Raw genomic sequence first — 17,337 nt, forward strand, 5'->3', positions numbered from 1 at the left:
CGCAATTCTGTACATCAACACCTGATGGTTCGCGTCAGACCCGGCTTGCCGGGGGTAAACAAACATCTCTCGAGTGTAAACATCTTCCCTTCACCACGTCGTGGTTGGTATGGATATTCCTGGGGCTTAGAGGCCTCAATTCTTCATTAATGGTATCGATGATAGGAATAAATTATCTATGATTGGCTTCTGAAAATATTTCCCTCCACAGCGCATCATGGTTGGTATAGTTATTTCTGGGTTTTAGAGGCCTCATTCATTAATTAATGGTGTCGATGATAGAAATAAATGATCTACGATTGGGCTTCTGGAAATATTTCCCTCCACAACGCATCATGGTTGGTATAGTTAGTTATTACTGGGTTTTAGAGGCGTTGGTATAGTTATTCCTGGGTTTTAGAGGCCTCAGTTATTAATTAGTGGTATCGATGATAGCAATAAATGATATACAATTGCGCTTCTAAAAATATTTCTCAGCGTCAGATGTCTAAAGGATAAGGCCACCGGGGCATAAGTTAGCATCAGTAGCCTTCAATTTTTAACATTGTTAGGGAGAAAACACTGCGGCAGCTGGTATTACAAGTTGTCGTCTAATAACCACAATTAGGAAACATGAGATGCCTAAAGTCTTAATTAGTCTTAATTAATGGCATCGATGACAGATGGAGTTGGTCTATTCTATGGTGGGGTTTCTAACGTATTTCTCAGCGTCAAATGACCAACATAATGTCGGTGAACCTATTGACATAGTTAGATTTAAATGTTTGGAACAACCACGTAGAACAAAATGTCTAGAGTTGAAATATCACATTTCTTAATCAGATTACTTCAGCAGATGATATGTACTTCATCATAAATATAACATAATATAGGTGTTTGCTTATTGTTTTGCATGTACTGCCTTGTTGTTTTCTTACATCATTTGTCTGTTTGTTTTTACTTGTAAGCCAAACCTAGCATGAGTCTAGTTACTAACAAATCTACGTCTTCTTCTTCTTCTTCTTTCTTCTTCTTCGTCTTCAAGCTTCTTCTTCTTTATATATTGATTCATGAGTGTTTGTTGTTAAATATTTTAGACAACAAGTTAGGCCTGAAGCCAAACGTTCTGATGTTTAAACTGAATCAACTGGAAATCCATCTGTTGCAAATCTTTGAGGTATACCATTGCATATAGCCATGCTCAACTACTTGTTGCAAGCTTCTACAGATAATAATTACTGAGGAATGTCCACACATACATGGAGGGAGAGGAGGTAGAAAACAAATTCCAACTCCCTCTACCTATAAGTTAGAAATAATTTAGTATTATTTCCTTTTTGAAAAATCCACCTGACCCGCAACCCGTAAATCATACTACCCACTCCAAGCACTCGTATATGATCATTTCTGAAATAGCCATTCACACCTTTGCAGGTGAAAGAGACTCCGCCAAATAACTAAAAGCAAATGTCTGATTAGTTGGAATTCTCGTTAATTAATAGAAGATACGCAGAATGAACACATAAACCCAGTGTATAACGAACTCTCCCATTGGTTAAATGGATCCATTGTCAAGGTCACAACGTTGATGATTCTGCGCCAGAAGTTCTGAGTCATGTCCATCGCGCTTAATTGGCGGTTTTGGCACTCTTACATGTGTCGCTAACCTCGACTGCATAAACAACGCAAAAAAACCCACGAAACCATACGGATCCTATTACATACACAGATATGCGCGGCACAAAGTGTGCATATTTCAAACTAGTACAACATGTATGTGTTGTTTTGCTAGAGACGCAGCAGAGTTAATATCTACTATATATCTATAAGCTGAATACCATCAAATCCATAGGAGTACGGGCTCCCATTTGTGTAGGTGAACAAGCTGATTTCCCCCCGAATTAAACGAAACTACCCGAATCTGGATAAACAACATTTATTCATATTACATTACAGCCAAACGGCTATATGAGGTTGCAAACACACCATTAAGGATTTTTACATGAATTATAACTAATCTTGTGGGTAGAATGATGGAAACAGATAGCAAAAGGTATTAGACAAGCTTATTTTGAACGAATATCTCTGTCTTTTTTGCCGGAATTTGAGGATTTGCTACAGTCCTGGGAAGGGGGCATCTGACCACCACCGCCCCCTGTCTCGTACGCTTATGATCAAATCCACTGCCAATAGACATCAATAACATAATTATGTCACTAATGAGGCTAAGCTACGGTCAACATACACACCATGGACATTAATAGCATAACCCTTCACACTCAAAGTAAATCAACGTTGCTAGATTTGGACATTACATAATAGGAAGCTCTCTTTGACTACCACAGTTGTCTACAAAGAAAGAAAGAAAGAAAGAAAGAAATGTTTTATTTAAGGACGCACTCAACACATTTTTATTAACGGTTATATGGCGTCAGACATATGGTTGAGGACCACACAGATTTTGAGAGGAAACCCGCTGTCGCCACTACATGGGCTACTCTTTCCGATTAGCAGCAAGGGTTCTTTTATTTACGCTTTCAACAGGCAGGATAGCACAAACCATGGCCTTTGTTGAACCAGTTATGGATCACTGGTCGGTGCAAGTGGTTTACACCTACCTACTGAGCCTTGCGGAGCATTCACTCAGGGTTTGGAGTCGGTATCTGGATTAAAAATCCCATGCCTCGACTGGGATCCGAACCCAGTACCTACCAGCCTGTAGACCGATGGCCTAACAACGACGCCACAGAGGCCGGTCAGTTGTCTACAAAGCAAATGAAGGCCGAGTCAAAAGAGCCTTTGTATAATATCTTGACTGATCTCATGAGTCACTTGCAGGTGTTTTGCTGTTAGGAGAACTTCCACTCCTAAAGTAAATGGCAGGCAATGCAGTATTCAGTGTTTATATTTAATATTTGAAGCACATCGAATTTTGACGCGGTGAGATATATATATTTTTTCATTTCAAGCCTTTCATGACAGTTTTATCTACCATGGTACTCTATCTCACCTTAATGGTATGACTATTTCGCCTTTGATCGAACAGGTTTACGTAGTGCTTTATCTGATTCTGATTTAGCACTCAAGAAAAACATAAAATCATAGGCTAAAGCAGGATTTCCCCAATGCGGAAAAAGCGTGTTTACATTTTAAAACTGTGCTTGAAATGAAATAATCCTCAGTATTATGTTTAACGAACCCTATCAGTGGACCCATTTGATGATTTTTTTCTTCTGTCCCAACCTGTGTCCGAAAGAAAAAAAAGAAAGAAAGAAATGTTTTATTTAACGACGCACTCAACACATTTTATTTACGGTTATATGGCGTCAGACATATGGTTAAGGACAACACAGATACTGAGAGAGGAAACCCGCTGTCGCCACTTCATGGGCTACTCTTTTCGATTAGCAGCAGGGGTTCTTTTATATGCACCATCCCACAGACAGGATAGTACATACCACGGCCTTTGATATGCCAGTCGTGGTGCACTAGCTGGAACGAGAAATAGCCCAATGGGCCCACCGACTAGGATCGATACCAGACCGACCACGCATCAAGCGAGCGCTTTACCACTGGGCCACGTCCAGCCCCACCTGTGTCAGAAGACAGGTATATCAAAGGTCGTGATAGGTGCTGTCCTGTCTTTAGGAAAGGGCGTATAGAAGATCCATTGCTATTAATGTAAAAATGTAGCGACTTTCCTCTGAGACTGTATTATATCTCAGATGTATTATATCTCATTGTCATGGCTGATATATACAAAGCAAATCAAGGCAGTCAAAATAGAATTTTTTTCATTTCAAACCTTTTGACAGTGTCATGGCTGCTGTTAATATATTTCCAAGGTCAATGGCAGGCAATGCAGTATTCAGTGTTATATTTAATGTTTGAAGCAACTCGATTTTTTATGAAATGTATATATTTTTTTCATTTCAAACCTTTCATGACAGTTTTATCTACCAAGGTACTCTATCTCACCTTAATGGTATGACTATCTCTCTTTTCATCGAACATGTTAATGCAGTGCTTTATCTTATGTAGCGTTCAGAAAACCCCCAGTTCCTAAGTCAGGATTTCATCAATGCAGAAAAAGCGTGTTTACATTTTAAAACTGTACTTGAAATGAAGTAATCCTGAGCATTATGAAACGAATGGTAAATGTTTAACGACATCCCAATTCGAAACATACATCGGTTATTAGGTGAAGGACAAAAGGTTATTATATGACCGTTAGCATTATTGAGTAAAAGGATCGAATTCCCACGGTGCACCTATTTTCAGATTTTTTCTTTTTTTTCTGTCCTAACCTGTGACCGACGACAGGTATATCAAAGGCCGTGATAGGTGCTGTCCCGTATTTAGGAAAGGGCATATAGAAGATCCATTGCTACTAATGTAAAAATATAGCGACTTTCCTCTATGACTATATCAGAATAAGTGAATGTGCTCTAGTGGAGTCGTTAAACAAAACAAACATTATGGAATAACAGTCAGCTCCAAAACAAACCTGGGTGCGAACCTTCTCGCACAGCAATTGACTCAATTAATATTTACAGAAGGAATCTTTTATATGCACTTTCCCACAGACAGGAAAACACATACCACGGCCTTTGACCAGTTGTGGTACACTGGCTGGAACGAGAAAAAACCCAATCAGTTGAACGGATTCACTGAGGTGGTTCGATCCTGCGACGCAAACACCTCAGGCGAGCGCTCAATCGACTGAGCTAAATCCGGCCACTCAATTATTATCTACAGATGCCACAGACGAACGTCTCAGAAAATAATCAGTTGATCTCTTGAAAGTCTAGTAATTTTCAGGTTTAGCAAAAAGTACTGCTACCAATCGTGCATGAATATTTTCTGGCCGAGTTCAGCGAGACCAGACAGAAAAACGTTCGCCTGACGGGTTTATCCGCTTCACGTTAAATCAAACGAGGGCGGAACGTAGCTCAGTGGTAAAACGCTCGCTTGATGCGCGGTCGATTTAGAATCGATCCCCGTCGGTGGGCCCATTGGGCTATTTCTCGTTCTAACCAGTGCACCACGACTGGTATATTAAAGGCCGTGATATGTGCTATCTTGTCTCTGGGATGGCGCATATAAAAGATCCCTTGCTACTAATGGAAAAATGGATCGGGTTTCCTTTCTAAGACTATATGTCAAAATTACCAAATGTTTGACATCCAATAGCCGATGATTAACAAATCAATGTGCTCTAGTGGTGGCGTTAAACAAAACAAAACTAACTAACTTTTAAATCAAACGAACACACCGGGGACCAGTCAAACAGTTCGCGAACGTTTGCATCGCTCGCTATCGCCGAACACGGACTGGTATTAACAGATTCCACTGAGAAACTGCGAGGTTGATTGTTCGCTTTGTTACGCCAAATATGAAGATCAGAATACCTATCACGGGCTACATTGAGTAAGATGTTGTCTTTGGCTTCCTTCCGAAGCGCTTTTAATAATTCAGCTTACAGAAAAGGATAGTGTCCCAATTATTAACATACCGTGGTATGGGCTGCTCTGTTTGATAAAACGCATGAGAAATATTCCCTTTCAATAACAAAAAAAAAGAAGAAGAAGAGTAATCAATGGAGGCCAATTATTAACATACCGTATGGGCTGCTCTGTTTGAGAAAAAGAATGACACAAATTCCTTTTTACTAATAGAAAAGAGTAAACCATGGTGGCCATTGTAGCCGCACCGGGTTACTTTTGTTTTTCGTAACACAGTAGATTGCATTTTTTAGTTACCACATGTTGCAGTTTTCGTATATATGTACTTGGCATCTAGCATTCGATACATACACCCCTGCGCGTGCTGTAACCTCACCGTGGTGCAGGGGTGTAACATTATCTTTGAGAATGGCCAATACAGCACAAATCCCCTTGTTTTCTTTGAGATACAATTAAAATTTTGAATAGAAGTCAGTATCTATCTGTGATATTTGTATTTTGGTACAGTTCTTTACACTGTGTTTTTATTTAAATCTTGAATTTTTATATTGATGTTGATCATCACTTTATTTGTTTGCATCGCCATAGTTTGACACCACATACCCGATGTATTTTTCATACTGGGGTGTCGTTAAACATTCATTCATTCATTCATTCGATACATACATACATACAACAACAACAACAACAACAACAACAAAAAACAAACACCACACACCCAAAACCCTAACATACTTTCAGATACAAGAGCATGTATCATGAGACACTATTCCCACACCTCAAAATTAGGAAAAAGTGTTCCTTCTAATTTAAAAATGCCATTTTTGTCGCTCGTTATACGAGACACTATATTACTGCATCTTAATTATTTTTGACACCACCACTCCTCCGCCACACCCTATCCCTCCCTGAATCATTGTAGGCCGAGTACGATCCCGGTTATCGCCATTTTGCTTCATATTGCATCTTATATACTGTCCCGACGCAATATAACCGTAACTAAAATGTTTTGAGTGCGTCGTTAAATAATAAAAAAAAAATTCTTTCTTATATACTGTCAGAAATACATGTACTAACTAAAGACTCGTATAGAGTGGATGCAGCGCGTTCGTGCGTTCCGACTGTTACGTCTGTTGCGTCTGCGGCTTGCGTTTTGAGCATATACACCATATACGATTATTTCATTGCGGCTGGCCGCATGCGTTTTGCAGCAGCACGCATCCAGTCTAGACGCTTTCATTGAAACTAATTTTTATTTTTTAGCCGGACCACACGCACGCGCCGCATACAAGCTGTATGAGCCTTAACTATCTAAAACCCAGCTCATAAGTCTTCCTTTTAATGTCTGGAGATGAAAAAGCGCACATAATTATTAACACTTCATAAACATGGCATTTCTTTGAAAGATTTCATATTCTTGAGACAACTATTTGATGCATTTAAAAAAAAAAAAAAAAAAAAAAAAAAAAAAGATTCTCAAAGCCGCAGTGCTAGTGAGTACAAATATGGCCACGTCCATGCTGTTACTAAGAGTTTCTTTAAACGATTTCATATTTTTGAGACATCTATTTGATGCATTTGTTTTTAACACAGACGCCCAAAGCCGTGGTGCTAGTGAGAACAAATATGACCACGTCCATGCTGTTACTAAGAGTTTTGGTACATAGCAAAGTATGTTTTAAAAAATGACCCATGTAACCTGTCTTTACATCTAGCAAATGTCCAAGCACGACTATCATGGTGGATTCATTGAGTACCCATCAAAAATCTTTCCTAGACAGAGCGGTGATTAAATATAATGATGACGACTATGATGACGATGATGACGATGAAGTTGATGATGATGTTAATAATAATGATGATATTGATGTTTTGATGATGATATTGATGATGATGATGATAATGATAATGAGTGTAACTTGTGTTCGTGCTGATATTGATGATGCTTTTGATGATGATATTAATGATGATGATGATGACGACGATGATGCTGATAGGAACTTATTTTCGTGCTTTTATCTAATTCAGATTAAAGCTCGCTGTCCTGGGCACACATTTCAGCTGCAGGACCAGCTATTATTGGGCTAGTTACCGCAAATCCACATGCAGAAGCCACGCGAAACAGACATACTCATTACCAGGACCGGGTCGTTTACATGCACTTTCCCCCACAGACGGGATAATGCGTATCACAACCTTTGATATACCAGTCGTCAGAAGCTGGTGTATGTATGTACAGGTATTCATTATTTCTGCTCTTTTTGTTTTGGCACCACAGGATACTCAATCATTGTGACCAGGTTGCCCGCTTTAATACCATGAAAGATAGCTATCCTAGAGCACGAAGCAGATACAGAAACGAAAAACACCTCCCAAACAGCTTGAATAAGATAAAAAGCCAAATGGTCACAGCATCACTTGTACTTCGTTAGTAATGAAATAATTCATCTAGATTTTTTATTATTAGTTTATAAATTGTTTTGAACTTATCACAATGCTTTTAACTCTACTAATTCCTTTAGGGTGGGGGGGGGGGGGGGGCAGGAGGGATCTTAGTTCGCCGGAGGTGCTTTGGTCGTGGGATCGAAACATGTTCATTAGACCCTTTGTTTGATCGGGGTTTTTTTCTCCAGTCCCAACCAAGGGGGCGGAACGTAGCCCAATGGTAAAGCGCTCGCTCGATGCGCGGTCGGTCTGGGATCGATCCCCGTCGGTGGGCCCATTGGGCTATTTCTCGTTCCAGCCAGTGCACCACGACTGGTATATTAAAGGTCGTGGAATGTACTAACCTGTCTGTGGGATGGTGCATATAAAAGAACCCTTGCTGCTAATCGAAAAGAGTAGCCCATGATGTGGCGACAGCGGGATTCCTCTCTCAATATCTGTGTGGTCTTTAACCATATGTCTGACGTAAATATAACATAACCGTAAATAAAATATATTGAGTACGTCGTTAAATAAAAGATGTCCTTCCAGCCCCAACCAATACCCCATGACTGGTATATCAAATACTGTGGCCCTTCTGCTTGTGGGAAAGTGCATGTAAAATAGCCCTTGCTTATAAAGGGAAAATGTAGCTTTCGAATCGTTTATAACGCTTTCTTTACCACAGAGAGAATAGTACATACAGCGGCCTTGTTATAGTAGTGAGCCCTATTTTATGAAGCGAATTTAGAACTACGATCACCTTGAGGTAGTTTCCAATGAGCTTGTACTGGGATACGAACCAAAAACCAACCAGCTAGAAACATCCTGCTTTTCAGTCCCAGTCGTGTAACCACCCACTTTCTACGACTTTCATTTTTGCGATTCTTGGTTTTAAATAAAGTTATATTATCTATAAAATATATTAGTTCTTGGCAAATATCGTATCACTTTCCCAATGTCTGCTATTGCCCATACACAATTTTCTAATCTGTAAATGGGGGTGTGTGGAAGATTATCAGGTGTGGAAGATTATCAGGTCTGCTTAAGATATTTTAAAAGGATTTATTACTTAATTTTGTTTTAATGATGGCAAGCTTTGGGAAAACAGTCTTGTATGCTCGGTTTTGGAACAACCCGAAGAAAGAAAAAGAAAGAAATGTTTTATTTAACGACGCACTCAACACATTTTATTTACGGTTATATGGCGTCAAACATATGGTGAAGGACCACACAGATAATGAGAGGAAACCCGCTGTCGTCACTTCATGGGCTACTCTTTTCGATTATCAGCAACGGATCTTTTGTATGCACCATCCCACAGACAGGGTAGTACATACCACGGCCTTTTATATACCAGTCGTGGTGCACTGGCTGGAACAAGAAATAGCCCAATGGGCCCACCGACGGGGATCGATCCAACACCGAACGCGCCCAAAAACCCCGAAGAAATAATTATATTCTTCACAAAAGCAAGGGCGGATCCAAGGTAGAGGACCAGGGGGTCCTGTCCCTCCCCCTAAAACATTAAAGTGCCCCCTTTTGAACAATTTATTTAGATTTTTTTTTTTTATTGAAGTACCCTTTTCAGGAAGTTGGTTGATGTGTCCTTCTGCCCTTGGTCCCCTCCCTAAAATGTTTCCTGGGTCCGCCCTTGAAAAGTAGGCTACTTTCATTCCACTAATTCTGTTTTAGCCTTATTGTAGTGTGTAGCATGTTCCAGACAACGCACCCTTGCATCATCAGACCGAAGACGTGAATCACCGATTGTATACAAACAAACCCACACTGTTGTTGATACAATACTTTCAAATAAACAGTTTCCATGGAGAGATAAGACATGTGGCCTCTTTAACCAAAGACTGACTCATTGTTTACTCAATGATATTTCTTGTTTCTTATCGCGAAACGGCGAGGTTTTCGTAAGGAGTAACTTCCATAGATAACAAGTTCAAAGAGAGGTGTCAAGAACCCACCTTTGTATCAACACGATAAAACACTGGACCAGGTATTGAAATTAAAAGTTTCACTTTTTTCTTCTTTTTTGTTGTTGTTGTTGTACGAAGCGTTCTTGTACCGCTTTGTCTACAAGATGATACGTCACAGCGCGGGTAGTTATTTTTAGATCAAAGCGCATCAAACAAATCGGTATGATGTTACGTCATCCTGGCACAGAAGGTGGTTCACCGGTGATGTAGCATTATTGGAATTTTGTATGCTTTCTAGCTGGCGAACATTTTATAATATGACACATCATTGACTAATATAATATCTGAGACATACTCTATATTAACAATACACATGTAACATGGTAATAGGCGGCCGAGGAAAGAAAAAAGAAAGAAAGAAAGAGGTGTTAAATACATAATGACGCACTCAACATAATTTGATTACCGTTATATGGCGTCGGACATATTGTCAAGGATCACAGAGAGGAAACCCGCTGCCATCACTCCATAGGCTACCCTTTTCGATTAATTAGCAGGAAGGGATCTTTTATATGCACTATCCCTTAGCCAGGATGGAACATACCACGGCCTTTGTTACACCAGTTGTGTAGCATTGGCTGGAAAAGAGAAATAGCCCAATAGGCCCACCGATGGGGATCGACCCTAGACCGACTGCGCATCAGGTGTGCGCTTTAGTATCGCCTGGGTGCTCGAGGATTGTGGGTGAACCATGACGATTAAATACCACCCAATGCGTTAAAATGGGTTACGGTGACGGACCCTAGTTTTTAATCACTATTAAAGCCGTTTTTGATCATTTAAATTAGAAATACTTACATTTCATTATTTAGAATATTCATTTTCGTACACTTGAAGTGCTTCTGGTCATTCAGGTGTTTATAATACTAGTACCCCAAAATGCTTTTTTTTTTTCATAATTCTTAAAACGCACGTTCGTCTGAGAAGTAATGGTTATCGAGACGCGATCTTGTTACTTTTAGACGGTGTTACCCCCCAACAACTACCTAAAAAAAATCCACCCCCCAAAACCCCCCCAACCCAAAACAACCCCCAAACATCACAGACTTTAGTTTCTCTCTGTTATAACCGTATCCAAATGTGTGTCCACCCAGTGCACCACGACTGGTATATCAAAGGCCGTGGTATGTGCTGTTCTGTATGGGATGGTGCATATAAAAGAACCCTTGCTGCTAATCGAAAAGAGTAGCCCATGAGGTGACGACAGCGGGTTTTCTCTCTCAATATATGTGTGGCCCGTAACCATATGTCAGATGCCATATAACCGTAAATAAAATGTGTTGAGTGCGTCGTTAAATAAAACATTTCCTTCCTTCCTTCCAAATGTGTGTTGCATGTTTGTATATTAACTAAACTTAGTGTCCATTTTCACAGGCTGAAACTAGGGCGTGCGCCTTTAAACTAGATGCATCAAGCTGAGTATATTACAACAATAAACCTGTACAAATAGTATTGTTTCTGTGGGTCAGCGTGCTTTTTATAAACAACTTCCAGATTGGAAAATCGTAAAATGTCACCAGCAGGAATTAATTTTATATAATGCAACATTTAAAGATACCCCTCCCCCGCAACAGCCAACACCAGCATCATAAAGAGAATGCGAAAAAACCACAACGTTTTTGCGATGTAATATGAACCATGTTACACCTCTCTCTAAATTCTACGATATAATATAATATGGACTTTTTACCCACACTCACTCCCGTTTGCTTGAGTACTAATTCACACTGTTGACAAAGACGTACAACTTCCAGCGTGCGTGCATTATAACAATAAATAGAGAATAAAGGTTAATGATATAAGTGATCGGCTTTATCCTTACCTGTGATGGTAAGAATGAGGAACTGGACAACGCCGATAACATAAATATGTAATTTTTATCATATTTACCACAGCAAAAACGTTATTTCCAAACACTGTATTGGAATTAAACGGCGTATACAATATTTACAACGGAAAATCTAGTCAAAGCCAACATATAGAGTGGAACAGGTGACTTTGCATGCTAGTAGACTTAAACAGTCACTATAATTAGTAACTACTAATAATGGTCGCAGAATACGGTTTAATATATAGTATGCCGAAAAATCAGTATTACAAATCGCGTTGTGATAGCATTGCCTATCTATATACATCGTCCAGGGCCCCGTTCCACGAAGCGATCTTAGCCTTAAGATCACCTTAACTACCTTATGCATTTAAGGCGATCTTAGAGCTACATGTAAGATTACTTCGTGGAACGGGGTCCTGGTCTGTGGAAAAGCAACTCAGTGCCGGTAGAAATTGTGTTTAAGACCATCTTGTAACCATTTGACATTTGTGTTGCACCAAGCGCCCGTATGTTTGCATGTGGTCCAGGCACGACATGCATCATTTATAGTTCACCCATGCTCTTCACCAATCGCTACCGATCCTACAGATAGTGCAGGTTAATTACGGATATGTTTGTTGATGTCTCGGTGGCCGATATGTTCTTAGCGTTAAATGTCATGCATATCAAGGCATCAGGTTCAGTTTTCATTAATAAAAACTATATTATGTCATCGTGAAATGTTTATGAAATTCATTCGGAAATCTTCGTATGTATGCGGAGATTACTACGAAAAAACATCGAAATTTACGAAGATATTGAAACGTTTTATGTAAGGTGTATTATTTTATTGTTTAATGTATTAATCATACATCAAACAACATGCGTGCACCGATATGTAATAACATATTTGAAGTATGCTTAGTAAATGGTAGTTTTATAGAAACAACTATACACCATTTTTTTTTTAGTTTTCATTTTAATGAATAGTAGGCCTATTTAACGACATCCTTAACATGAAACAAACATCGGCTATAGGATTTCAGATAAACTTAGATGTACACAATAAGGTTTTGATTTGAGTGTATATGGAAGGCAGTGATAATAAATATCGGAAAGAACCGAAATAAAACCTAAAGCACCAAATAGGCACACAGATAACATAACACCTCCAAGGGCCCAACACCGATTGTATGAATCCACATGTTGTGGCTGCTGCTTTTCGTAATGTTTTCTCTCTCTCCATACGATCCATTCTCAACCTGAAGATAGGCTAAATAAACCTGGCACCAACGACGGACGCACTGCCGTTAGTGCGTATCTCTGTATGAATCTGCCCATCTGAAGGTAGCAGCGCTGATCTGACATTTGAACAACCAGTTCTAAACGTCAGGGAACTTATTGTGTTTCACGAATTGCCAGAAATATAATATGTAATATTTGCTTTGATGCATTGACTACCAAGTTATGACCAACATGGCATTTCGATGAATCTGCAATATCTAAGTTGTGCTTATCCCTGAAGGTAATTTGGGTGTAAGACTAGGTTATTTATACATTTTAAGTGTTTTGCAGAAGTGTTTCTCAGTGTTGACTAAGAAATGTAATAATTATTAATGTGGGTTTTTTGCTGTAACATTCAGAGTACAATATTATTCCTTCAATATGCAACATATCAACAGCGCTACAAATGGGAAACAGTCAAACCAGTCATATTTAGTAGCAAATGTTTTGTCTATACTGAAATCTGAAATTTTATCAAAATGACATATTTCTGTCATATATGTTTTAACAATTTTAGTGAAAACATTTAACAAAATTATTTTCAGGGCAACAAATTTTTTAAAACAAGCATACTAGTTCACATATTTAATAAACTTGCTGAACAACAACAAAATCAACAACAAAAATACTACTACTACTACTACTACTACTACTACTATTACTAATGCTACTACTGCTACTATTACTACTACTACCACTACTACTATGACAACGACTAAGACTGCTGCTACTGCTACAACTACTACAACTGCTACTCCTACAACTACTGCTACAACAACAATAACTACTGCTACTACTACTACTCGTAGTAGTACTAGTACTACTTTTCAAACAGATGAAGTAGGTGTATAGTACGAATAATAAAGTAGTATCTTTAAAAGTCTGGGTTTTTTCTCAAACCCATTTTAAGTTTCACAAAATAAAGTCAAAATCCACACAAAACTAAAAGTCCGCATCCATCCCTTATTCACCCCAACCCTCAACCATACGCACAGTAAACACACTAACTCAAACCCATCATTTGTGGTTATAAACCAAACCTATTAACTTAAGATTAATTGATCGTAACTTTAAATTGGATTTTGTTCGTCAGATCCTGATAAACACGTGTTACAGAACCAGCTAAATCAACATGTACACTTTTTTTACACGAGACAAACGGATCAATTACGATGCGATGCAGAACTCTCTCAACCTTTCCCATTAACGCATAATTTTCCCTACAAATTGAAAACATCCGTGCGCTGATAGCACTTGGAAAATGTCTTAACTAATCATATCGGGGGTTAGGGATGCTCCGGAAATGATTACAAGACGGGGTGGGGGTTGGGGGAGGGGGGGGGGGATGGCAGAGATGGCCAAAAGGAAATTTATTTTGTGCCGACCCATCATTCATAAATGTAATTCTAACTGCAACTAACACAAATATTCGTAATACCAAACAGGAATAACAGTTTAAAAAACAACAACAACACATGAACATAAAATTATGTTTTAATGCTGCTGTTACTAATCCTGAAAATGTTGGTGGTGGTGGTGGTGATGATGATAATGATAGTGATGATAATGATGGAGATGATGATGATGATGATGATGCTAATGATAGCGATGATAATGATGATGATTATGATGATGATGATAATGATAGCGATGATAATGATGATAATGATGATGATTATGATGATGATGATGATAATGATAGCGATGATAGCGATGATAATGATGATAATGATGATTATGATGATGATAATGATAGCGATGATAATGATGTTAATGATGATGATTATGATGATGATAATGATAGCGATGATAATGATGATTATGATGATGATGATAATGATGTTAATGATGATGATTATGATGATGATAATGATAGCGATGATAATGATGATTATGATGATGATGATAATGATAGCGATGATAATGATGATGATGATGATGATGATAATGATAGCGATGATAATGATGATGATGATAATGATAGCGATGATAATGATGATGATGATGATGATGATGATAGCGATGATAATGATGATGATGATGATTATGCTGATGATGATAATGATAGCGATGATAATGATGATAATGATGATTATGATGATGATGATGATGATAATGATAGCGATGATAATGATGTTAATGATGATGATTATGATGATGATAATGATAGCGATGATAATGATGATTATGATGATGATGATAATGATAGCGATGATAATGATGATGATGATGATGATGATAATGATAGCGATGATAATGATGATGATGATGATGATGATAGCGATGATAATGATGATGATGATGATGATGATGATGATAGCGATGATAATGATGATGATGATGATTATGCTGATGATGATAATGATAGCGATGATAATGATGATAATGATGATGATTATGATGATAATGATGATGATGATTTTTGGAACATGTGTTATAAACTGAATTAGTTTCTTTATTAGTTAAAACATAAATATAAGTTCAAACATGTTTTAAGGCACCATATCACAATTTATTGTGTCGTTACCTGTTGTAGCAGGTTAATATTGTCAGATATAGAAAATAATTATACATTAAAAATAAATAAAATACTGAAATGCATTTTGAAACCTTTATTTGATGGCTATAACTAATGTCATCTGTAGTATTTAAATAACCCACTGCAATCGTTTGAGGTTATTTTTATATTTTAGTACTAAATGATAACAACTGTGCCAGTAGTATGCTGCACATATATAAGAGCAACACAAGCTGGTACTCTGACACAACGGTGAATATCTCAAGATTTTCTAAAAGTAGCAGTCACGTTGCCCACTCGATATTGTATTTTTTTACAGAATATAGTCTGACATAGAAAATTCATTAAAATGCACACAAAAGTGAATGGTGGTATGCATTATTAAAAGCATCCACTGAATGGATCAGTAAACAATTTTTTTTTTTTTTTAAATAGCTTGCAATTGAATAAGCTAAATTTGACAAGATGGCAGAAAGGTGTCCGATTTTTCTGTAAATACACATGCCTATTAAAACAACTCTTTTGAAAGACTAAAAACACCCTCTTAAAAAAAAAAAAAATTAAATAAATAAATAATAATAATAATAAAAATAAATATTTAACAAAAATTATAATATTGAAAAAAAAACGCCACACACCCCCCACATTCCTTAAATAACTACACAAAAGATATCCCCGCGAATAACTTGTCCAACCCTCTCCCAAAATATATAAATACATGAGATCCATATACGAACATGTTCAAGTAAGTACAATATATACACAAATGGATAAAAACTTTGAAAAGCAAACATTCTAATAATTCTATTACAGGATAACATTTTATTCAGTTGTATGTTCGGCAAACCTGTGACTGAATGCATAAAAACCGTTTTGTACAGACATTGAAAATGGATATGTTATTTAGAATAAGGCGCAAATAATACAGCCCTTGTCATGAATGCTTGCTTTGTACATGTACTTTGAAAAAAAAAGCGCAATGTAGTGGTAATAGCGATATCGCATTCTTAAAAGCAAACAAATCGTTATTATGTGTACAAATCTGTTCAAATATTGAATTTAGTAGAGTATTTCAGCAATGCTAGTTTAAACAAATTAAGAATAAAAAATATTCATATCGCTGTAACATATGATATGCGATCGAGTCTTCTGTTGCCTTGAAAAATGGAGATAGGTGTTTGTCACCATTTATTTCATGGCTTTTGTCAAAACATCACTTGAACTCTAACTTGTACAGAGATGGTGATATGTAGCTCATATAAAATATCCACTGCTACTATTTAATAAGAGTAGCCCATGTAGAGTTAGCGGGTTTCCGCTCTCACCACCTAGACTAAGTATCACAATAAACAGCATTGCATATTTATTTATTCATGACACTTGCGATTGTGACTGGTACCATCGTCTTCTATCACATCACATTCCTCTTACATTAGGAACAAAAACAGTCTAGCGAGTGTCTGATCGTCCTCCTGAACAGGCACATATACGGAAACCCGCGAACACATACGGAAATCCACGAACACATACGGAAACCATGCGAACACATACAGAAACTCGCGAACATTATTATACGGAATCCACGCGAACACATACGGAAACCTCGCGAACATGCATGCAATTCGATGCACGTGGATTGTCTGCTTAGCTGCAGATGGCAGCTGGAGGGACTGCATGTTTGGTCATTACGTAACACAGACACAACTCGTCAGAGCACTTCTCACAGAGATTTGGTTTCAGACGCATATCTCCGGCGAAACAACAGCCGTACACTGATCGCTTCATGTAACGCAGATACATGAGAGAATGTCTACCTTTTTTCTTGTCCTTTTTTGTGTTATGTTGGGGTTTTTTTGTTGTAGTTTTTTT

General features: G+C 37.9%; 1 protein-coding gene across 2 annotated transcripts in view; it reads right to left on the bottom strand.

The window, feature by feature from the left end:
• LOC121378826 overlaps nt 1–17,337 on the bottom strand; it is a 55,223-nt gene that overhangs the window by 19,531 nt on the left and 18,355 nt on the right. The window lies entirely within an intron of this gene.

Source organism: Gigantopelta aegis, chromosome 8 (assembly GCF_016097555.1).
Source record: "Gigantopelta aegis isolate Gae_Host chromosome 8, Gae_host_genome, whole genome shotgun sequence".
NCBI lineage: Eukaryota > Metazoa > Mollusca > Gastropoda > Neomphalida > Peltospiridae > Gigantopelta > Gigantopelta aegis.